The 10,759-nt window shown below is 37.1% G+C and overlaps 1 long non-coding RNA gene across 1 annotated transcript; it reads left to right on the top strand.

Annotated features, from left to right (window-relative positions):
* Positions 1–1,287: 1,287 nt before the first annotated feature.
* Positions 1,288–4,790, top strand: LOC309476551. The gene is made up of 3 exons (XR_014198267.1): positions 1,288–1,329; positions 2,531–2,683; positions 4,169–4,790. It is a non-coding gene; the product is annotated as an uncharacterized lncRNA (long non-coding RNA).
* The last annotated feature ends 5,969 nt before the right edge of the window (positions 4,791–10,759 follow it).

Below are 10,759 nucleotides of genomic sequence, written 5' to 3' on the forward strand. Positions count from 1 at the left end.
TGCACTTGGGGGAGGGGGGGGGGGGGGGGAACTAACTAGCAACATTGCTAACAAATTAATGTTTATGTTACAATTAAGTGTAATAAATATGCTCATATTCAGAAAAAAAAGTGTGAAAATTCCAATCAATCAAAATTAAATAAAAAAACAAAACATTTTCAACAAGTTGAATACTTACATTTTTCTCATTTGCAGTTGTTTTACTGACCATAAACCTTAAATTTCATCAAATAAAACAACATCCCACTATTAACTAGAGCGCCATCTAGTGTCCAAAATAAGACTCTTGCACAATAATAGCTTTACCTGTAAGACACACACTATGAATTCACTCACTGGACACTTTATTATGTAAACCTTGTTAGTAGCAGGTTTGACCCTCTTTTGCCTTCATAAATGCCTTAATTCTTCCTGGCACATCGTACTGGGACGTTATCTATAAGCTCCTGCTATTGATGAGAGGGACCAGGGGCTTGTTATTCATCACCAGCTTAAACTCATCCAAGCCACACAGTATTTTTCAAACTTCTCACATGCCCACACGCTGGCCACACACTCCTCGATCTGCGCATATCCGTGTTCATATCCGTGAACATCTCCGTGTTCAGTTTTAACCCTGTAGACTCCACTCTCTGCAGCACTTGTTCCAGACGAGAGTCATAGACAAGTATGTCATTCATAAAGACCTTCAGTCCTCCAGCACTTGAAGCGTCTCCTGCATTTTCCTCTGGAAGATCTCTGGAGCGCTCGAGATCCCGAAGGCAAGCCTCCTGAAACAATATCTCCCTAATGGTGTGGTAAAGGTGGCGAGTCTGCAGCGCTCTGGGTGGAGAGGGATCTGAGGAGGAGAACACCTTTGCTCCACCAAGCTTAGCAATAATCTCATCAGCAGTGGGTACACTGTAAATGATTTCTGTTGTTTTCACAGCATTATACTGTTTTTCTCAACAGTTTCTTGCTAACCTATGTACAGTATGTTCCTGTAGATTTTGTTGCTTTCACAGTATTATTTTGTATTTTCAACAGTTATGTACAGTTGACAGTATGTTACTGTAGATTTTCAATGCATTCTGGGAAATTATTAGTTACTGTAAATCTAAATACAGCAGTGCAAATTGACCGCGAAAAACACCACACACAATTCCACAAGTAAAATTGCTAGCCTACTAACGTTATCCGTACATAAAACATTTTCAGGAGTGGGTGACCATTAACAGTCTTAATTTCTGTCAGTGGGGGGTGCATGAGAGCGCATTTGAATGAGTTTTTCTGTTGTGTCAGTGATCGTGTAGACCTGTCGTTTCTGCCGACCTGGAACTTCGTCATATGGTAAGTAATAAATCTTAATATTGGTATGCATGGATTCTAGCTAATAACTTTAAAATTGTTTAGAGAGTAGCTGACCAGGATTTAGATATTTAATTTAATTTATTCTCAACATTTTACTATAAGCTGTGTACAATATGATAGGCTACTCTAGGTTTCAATGTACAGGGTGGGCCATTTATATGGATACACCGCAACAACATGGGAATGGCTGGTGACACCAAAGTCCCGTTTGTGGCACACCAGTACATGTGAGGGGGCAAACTCTTCAAGATGGGTGGTGACCATGACATATACTAATGTGCCACAAACAGGACCTCAATATCACCAACCACTCCCATGCCACCACGGTGTATCCATATAAATGGCCCACCCTGTAGTTTGGGACATTGGGACATGTTACTGTAAATTTAAAAACAGTAGTACGAAATGACCGCGAAAAATAACCACAAGCTGCCGTTTTATGAATAACTCTTCAGTTCCCTGAGTAACGTTGAGAGCGCAGGCCTTTGCATCGCGTCGCTGTGTCTGTCAGCGAAGTTTTCGCCATAAATATCTGGTTAGTGATGAATCTTTATATTTTTTTTATGCAAACTAAATAGTAGCAGGTTAATGTTAGTTTAGAAGAACTGCCCGCGGCTTATGTTCTATAACGCATGTAACGCGGATTTCCTTCATGTTGATAGCTAGCCTAACGTTACTTGATTAATAAATGTAATTTTATAAACATAGATTGCATTTGTAGCCTCTTATAAGGTCAGAATGATCTAATCATTGTGTTCTTTACCATTTTAAGTCAGTGGAAGCGCCTGCGCGTTCATTATTTTATATATCATACGGTTGGGAATTGAAAATCGTTCAATGTATCCTGAAATTGGATACCCAAGGTTAGGATTCGGATTCTTGGATTCCTCTTATTGATTTATTCGCGATTATTTTTGTCTAAATCAGAATTTTCTTTTACACGTCTGTGAGGACCTGACCTGGCGATCTGCCAGGACCTTGTGCAGTTACCTCAGTCCATGTTCATTCATACACTTTTGTTACAAATTGATTTCTATTAGTAACACCAATGGCTTTTTATTTTGCACAAGTGATGGTTTAGAGCTTATCCCCTATTGTGATGTGACTTACAGATGATGTTACATATTGTGATCACTCTTGATTCAGTTGGAAAATATTTTTATTTCTTTTGTGTTTACAGGTTTCTTGTCAGGATAAATCCTGAAAATTCGAAATGAACATCACAGTTCCAGGTGAGCAGAAAGAGTTGTTCGGAGGAAGACCATGGCCTTGAATCCACACGTTGCATCTTACATCAGGGACTTTGCAGAATATGATTGGCAAAATCATTAAGGTAAGAGTAATATTAGGTATGTGCAGCGGAGCCCATATCTGTAGAAATGATTTGTGTCTGAATCTGTATTTAGAAAAATCCAGAAAGGGTGGAAATGACTTAAACCATACATTTTTCAAATTGATAGTCTGTTTTAAAATGTAATTATGTTCCCTTCACAGTTTCCATTTAACAAATATGCCTTGTATAAGTCAAATAATTTGTATTTTTATATTATAATTGTAACATCTCTTTAAATAAGTTTTAATTAAAACATGAAATGGTAAAAATAGGGTTGAGTGATATGGTCAAAAATCATCTTGATAAAATGTTTCATATCAGTCAGTGTTGATCATTATCACAATCAATGTCAAATATTTATTTATTTTAAGTTTTAAATGTTCTCAAACATACATTAAATAATGAAGACAACAGGTAAAGTTAAAATATAATGAAATGTAATAGGGGTGGGAATCTTTTTGATTCAACGATTCGATTCAAATCGATTCTTTGGGTCACGATTTGATTCAAAAGAGGCGGTACTTTTGGAATTGGGAATTCTCTTTTGAATAAAATTTCAATTTGATATATGCATAGAATAGATTTAAAATCTATGATCAAATCTAAAATCAAATCTATGCATATATCTAAATGAAATTTGATTCAAAATCGAGAATCGAACAGAAGAGAAATGATCAGCAGCTACTGTTAGCCCCAATCAAGCGGGAGTTATTTAGTTTAAATTATACACACCTCATATCTGTGTTAATTTAATCTAACCCGCTGCCGCTCAGCGTTCACATTTACCTCTCACGGCGTGAGCTCACGCACGTCTTTTTCATCATTAAAATTAGTAAGCATAAAGTCGACAGACATATCTATGAAAGGAACTGACTATCGTAAGCATTGTAAGCCTAAATTGATCGTAGAGACCATTGGTGGTAATTGCTCTAGAATCAATTTAAGGTTACAATGCTTTGGGGAAACGCAGCCCTGATCAGTGGCCGATTGTTTGGAGTCCGAGATATAGAATATGGGCCATTGCCTTCTCAATATTTATTACTTTAGCTTCTGATACAGGACATGTTCATTCTCTTTTATAGAGTATTTGTTCGTTACCACAGAAAACCGCTTGCGTGTCCATGTTGGACGTGTTTCTTATATGTAAAAACTAAAGTATTAGCCTACCTAAGCTATTTTCTGTGAATGTGCGAGACTTCCGGTTCATTACCCGCTATATGGAAATAACGAAAAGTGCTGTAAATAATAAAAATATTTGTGCTACAAACTAGTGTTTACAATTATGACGAATTCAATACATCAAAATATCAAGAAGCATAGCAAGCTTTTTTGTACAGCTAGAAATAACTATAAGCGGATGACACCGGAAGCCAGACACATTTCATTTATAAATGGCCGTGCCCACTCTTCCGTGAAAAATAAGGTGGATACCATAGGCAAATTTTTTTTTGCCTCTGATTGATTTGTGCTTATCATTCCTTGCAGGATTATCAGAAATGCTGTCGCTCTTCTACCACTAGACACCATCACTACCCTCCTCACCTGGCCTTCATCCTCACCTGTCTTGCTTTCTTTCTAAGTTTATTTTTTACCTGTTCAGGATCATTTTTGCATGAATTGAAATACATGAATTGTTCACTGATCTTAATTATTAAATATATATTGTTCATTAGTCTTCTTTTAAAACAGATTTTTATTGTTGTATTATATTACATTATTATTACTAATGTATTGTTTAAAAATACACAATAAACCTTGTTGTGCAGTTAAAGCTTCAATTGTTCTTTTTTCTATTTCCCATTAACTGTTAAAATAATATTCCTACAGATTTTCTACATAATTCTACAGGTAACACAGTAGCACTATAAAAGTAATAAAATAACATTTCATAACTGTATAATACTATACAGTATTATTAAAAATCAACGGTGTAATACTGTGTTTTAACGTGGTAAAAAATAACAGTAAAATAATGTATTTAATTGTACAGTATGCTTAACACTACTGTATTTAGTGTTACAGTAATTTTACTGTTGAATGAAATACAGCAACTACTGGATAATTGTTGCCAGTAAGTTACTGTTAATTTGACAATACATTTTTTACAGTGTAGCACAACATGTTCTCGTTTTACTGCCTCGTTCAGTCTTTTAAGATCCATGCAGACGCTTTGCTTTGCCGATCCTCTTCAGAACGGGTGCCATTGGCACACACCATTCGGTTGGTTGTGTCACACGCTCTACGACACCATTGTTCTCGATCCTCTGCAACTCCTCTTTCACCTTTTAAAGCATTGGAGTGGGAACACAGCATATGGCTGCGGCAAGTCTTTTAACCCTTCTGTGCTGTTCGTTTGTGGTTTACACTCGGGCAATTTTACAAAGATGGGCAAAAATCTTACACTAAACCATGTAAAATTATCCATGTTATCCCCATGAATGAAATTTAGAAATGTGGGCCTTTTATAAAGTGAATTTTACATAAAAAGTTGCTATTTTTATTTTATAAAAAAAAAACTATTTAAAATATATATATATAATACGTCAATTTTCATACGTCTCTGGAGACTTTTTTTCCGCACACTAAAAATAAATAAATAAATAAATAAATAAATAAATAAATAAATAAATATATATATATATATATATATATATATATATATATATATATATATCATTCTAATTATTTTTTATTTATTTTTTTATCTAGAAAGTGTTGACAACTGTACAAAGTTTCATGTCATTTAGACAAATATATATTTTTTGTTTTTAATTTTGATCAAACGTCTTTTGGGATCACAAGACCCCGAACATTTAGTATTTTGACAGGGTCAGTTTTGAGTGTGACATGCTCACCAAATGCATCATAGCGTTCAGAAGCTACGTTCGCCTCCTCTACTCTCCTTACTAGGTTCATGTTAGCTGATAGAGACCGACTAAGCCGGTTATTCACGTTATATCCACGGACCACATAGGCAGAGAATGGGCATTACTTTCCCCCAGGGCTGTCCAATGACATTAGCTGGCTCTAGTGTCTTTACTGGGACCAGTGCGGTGAAAGTCTCTTCTGCCACAATGTTTACGTCAGTCCCAGTCTCTATTTTGAATCTTACAGGGGTCGCCCCAATCAGGAGTGGCACCATCCACTGCTCTTCTAGTTCATTTACATTATAAACTGGGCCCAAAAAGTACGAAGGTTGGTCAAAACATTCTGTGACTTCTCTTACTGACCAGTTTTAGTGACATACTCTGGTCCAGTGTCCAGATTTGTGGCATTTGTGGCCAGGGTTGGGGAGTAACGGAATACATGTAACGGCGTTATGTAATCAGGATACAAAAATCCAGTAACTGTAATCCGTTACAGTTACGTCAAAAAACATAGTAATCAGATTATAGTTACATTTTGAAAAAAGGGGGAATACTTTCAGGATTACAATGGTTTCATTTAAAACTAAATAAATAAGTATTTTGGCATAATAACACTATATTAAGCGCTGCTTGATTGTACAGTAGTTCCTGGTTCTGTTGCCAGTAATGACTCACGTGTGCCACCCGCTGGTGCGTGTGCAAATAACAGCTGACTACAATCTCCTCAGACGCAGAGTGAATCACTGCTGCTAGTAGAAACGATGCTGCCTGCGGGTAAAATCGCTTTTAATTCATGGAAATTCCGCTGCTATTTTGTAGAAATTAGGAGAGTAGCTTTTTTAGTACCCAAAATGTCCTTTCTTAATCTTTTCTCACGTAACGGGATGTTCGCTGTCTAGGTAACGTAGGGGAACTCCCACTGCCAACGCCCCACGTCCAGTCAGGCAAATTAAGAAAGATCACGGCTTTAGTCAACATGTAGGCCTATTTTAAAATAAACTAATATGTAGATTGTGTAAAAAATGTAAATGTTGAGTTTTTATTTTTTAGTTAAAAATTAGTTAAAAATAAAACAAAATAATCTGTAATACCATACATTAGCCACTAGATGTCTGTATAGCCCTTTACATAAATATATTTCAGGCATGTGTGTATATTTTGCAAATATTGTACACTGGACCAAATTCTTTAAAAAATATATATATTTCTTCTTGCTTGACTTTATTTATATATGTGACCTTGAAGTAATCCCAAAGTAATCAGTTACATTACTTTCATGTTATAGTACTTGGATTACATTACTGAATACTTTTTTTATGAAGTAATTTGTAACTGTAACGGAATACATTTTTAAAGTAACCCTCCCAAGCCTGTTTGTGGCATCTGCCTATTACTCAGATACAGATGTTCAGATAACATCTACCAATAAGGCCTATCGTTACAGCATTGCAATAATCTAGCCTTGAGGTCATGAATGCATGAATTAACTTTTCTGCATTTGACAGTGATATCATATGTTGTAATTGAGTATTTAAGATTTTTAAAAAAGCAGTTTTACAAGTGCCAGAGATGTGGCTTTCAAAAGAAAGGCTGCTATCAAAGATCACTTCTACACTATGGTAGAAAATCTAAACATTTCAGTTTGTTCTGAAGAAAAGACCAAGAAAAACTCACATGTGTTTAATTTTGCTCAGATTCGCCAAAATACCAAAGTCTGCAATCAAAAGCAAAATATCTGATTATGAACTCAAGCATTTCTCATCAAATTTTCCCACGACCAACACTTTCTGGTAACCAGATGATATTTCTCTAAATGAACGATTACATTTACAGGTTACTCTATGTTTGCATTAATGTTCATTCATGAATTTTGTTGCAACACAGGCATACATTATACATGTGATTAAGTGGATTCTGAGTCATAATGGACTCTGTAATGGTTTACCTCTTTGTTTTATCTGTACAAACATCTGTGTGTCTGGTTTGATCTGTCGGTGGATAAACAGCTTCTGCTGGATGTTTGTCGTCTCTGTGTGTGTCAGCAGTTTGTGGCTGAAGCGTTTCTTCATTTTCTCTCCTGCTAATAAGAAGCTCACAATCTTCCACTCCACACAAAACATCTTTACACTGAAATAAAGTGAATCCATCAACAGTCAAATAAGAGTCACAGGTCAGAGGTCAAATATGATTGACAGCTCACAGCACTAAATAACACACCAGTAGATACAGATATCTAATCCAATATTTCACTCTTCTGCTATTAGTTTTCATTCAGGGCCAGAATTCATTTGAAAATGTAAGATCAGCAAAAACTTGTTGATTTCGATGATGTTAAAGGAGACGGATGTGTGAGCGGAAACTGACTGAGGTTGGGGGAGGATTCACACACAACCAGATACATTTCTCAGTTAAGTTATCTTTCAGATCAATCTGAGTGTTTCAGACATTAAGAGTTACTATCGTGGGCTTTTCAGTGAACCGATGAAGAAAATGTTTCTCAAATTAGTTTAGTTCTGTTTATGGTGTTTTAAATGTATTGTTATGGCTTCAGTTATTTAAATTTTTCTACAGAATTATGCCAGTTTGGATCAACACATATTAATCCTTCACATTTAGGAAAAGTACCAACCCATGATTTCCTCAGATTTGGGAGATGAAGACCTTCCCTTTAGTCATGATCTAGAAGTCTATTTAAAACCGCAGCTCAACCCTGACAGTGGTGTCTGTCGAGGTAGTCTTGCGACGACAACACAAGCGTGGGACTCGAGGTGATACCAGAGTCTTCCACAGAGAAAGAGTACGAAGCATCTGTGCGTAACCCTTATGTCTCACAGATAGTTACTCAGAGGGAAGTCTCTGCTCCTGAGTATCCAGAAATGGCTGCAATATGTCCTGGCCTAAACTGGGTCAGACTGAGGGCGACTCCATACCAGAAATGTTTGCCCCCAAAGCAAACTTGAAAGTGTGTGTCTACAGACTCATCCCCCATATTACTGTAGACTTCTAGGAGGGGAACTTAGGCAAAGGCCCCTGCTCCCAAGAAAGGCTCTAACCTGATGAGCACATCAGAAAATGAGGTGGACTAATGCCGAACTAAGTCCTGTAACCTCATACCAATTCTGTTGTACAGCAGCTCTAAAAAGACAATAGAGCTGGTAAGTCCCGCCCATCCGTAAAACCCCAAGTTGACCTCTAGGTTGAAAAATCATCAATGCAAGTGAATGTGAGAAAATAATTATTTTACGGTCCCGTTTGAATTGTGCCATGAATGTGAACATATGTTGTCTGTGAATTTTTTATATAATTTTTCATGTTACGAGTTTGACAGTATATTGTATGATTCTTTGGCTAGCAGTTGTGGAAAAGACATAACGAGAAAGACTACATGTCGCCTATGTGATGTCACCCCATAACACATTTTCCCTCCACTTGTCAAAGCACGGTGCTAATGCTGCGATAATCCAACGCTATCTCACGACCAATTCGTACGAATTCGTACGAATGATAAAAAGTTGGCTAATTCGTACTAATTCGTACGACCTCACTCGTACGAATTTGTACGATTTGTCTAAACCCACGTGATGGGTAGGTTTAGGGGCGGGGTCAGGGGTAGGTCATTCGTATGAATTCATACGAATTGGCCAATTCGTCAAATATGTACGATTTTGCAAAAATCGTACTAATTCGTACGAGTCAGGTCGTATGATTTCGTACGAATAAGCCACTTTGTAGAATTTGTACGTTTTCCTGTGAGATCGGGCTGGATAATCTATGGAGACAGATCGAGATGCCTGTGTGTTTTGTACCCAAATGTCACCATTCAAACCAAATGGGCTGTTCTTTCTTCAGATTCCCGTCTGATGTAAAAACTAGAGTTGTAGTCCACAAAGTGCTCTCACACAAAGTCTAACCGTATCAAACTTCTACCCGCTAAATTGTAGCATTCTTCACACGAAATATTATATTAAAAATTCACAGACAACATATGTTCACATTCATGGCAAAATTCAAACGGGACCAGAAAATAATAATTTTCTCACATTCACTTGCATTGACGATTTTTCAACCTAGAGGTTCCAGTGGGGTTAGCGGAAGGGGCGGGACTTACCAGCTCTATAGTGCTGTTGTTCAGCTGAAGTCAGTTCAGTGTTGATTCAGTTCAGTTAATTTAATCAATTGTGAAATGAGTTCATTTCAGCTATGAATCAAAACAGTGATGTCATCATCCAGCTCAGTTCAGTTCTCATCCAATAGTGTCAGTGCATTCAAGTCAATAATATTAATAACTAAGTATTCAGAGGCGACAGCGGCAAGGAACCCAAAGTCCATCATGTGACAGAAACAGAGAAAAAAACTTTTGGGAGAAACCAGGCTCAGTCGAGGACCAGTTCTCCTCTGAACATGATGTGATTATGATATTTCATCCAGCTCCTTCTGCTTGAAGATCAGAATACATCATGCCAACATATGGAGGGAGGAGATAATAATAATAACCTTTATTTTATAAAGCGCCTTTAAAAGCATATTCTCAAAGCGCTGTACACATAATAAACAATTGTTAAAAGCAACAAGAAACACATCAACAGGAAAATGCAAGTTTAAAAAAAAATATGTCTGAAGTTGACCTTTAAAAATGGTATAAGTCTGAGCTTCCCTAAGTTCAAGAGGTAGAGAATTCCAAAGGACAGGTGCATAGAAAGAGAAAGCCCTGTCACCCATAGACTTTAAGCGAGTTTTAGGAACAACCAGCATGCTCGATTGTGAGGAGCGGAACCTGCGATTAGGAGTATAGGGGTACAACAGTTCTGCTAGATAATTTGGAGCCAGGCCGTGCAAAGATTTGTATGTGAGCATCATAATCTTGAAATCGACACAGAACCTGACTGGGAGCCAATGCAAAGATTCCAAAACCGGAGTGATACGGTCATGGGCGTCGGAACCATTGTATATGGGTGGGACAAGACCCACCCACTTTTTAAGACCAATGATATTGGACCCGCTTACTTTTACATTCAGCGCATAGCTGTTCGCTTTTCAGAGCGTCGTCAGTCAAATCCATTCCACTTGAGGAATGCCCTAATGAATTAAACTCCATTTCCGCTGAAATAGCTACATTATATTTCTCAACGAGCCGCAACTGACGAAAAAAAACGCCCGTTGTACTCTTCCAGTCAAATATTGCGTTGCAAACATCAATAACAGCTTTAAG

Source organism: Leuciscus leuciscus, assembly GCF_965113295.1.
Source record: "Leuciscus leuciscus genome assembly, chromosome: 15".
Lineage (NCBI taxonomy): Eukaryota > Metazoa > Chordata > Actinopteri > Cypriniformes > Leuciscidae > Leuciscus > Leuciscus leuciscus.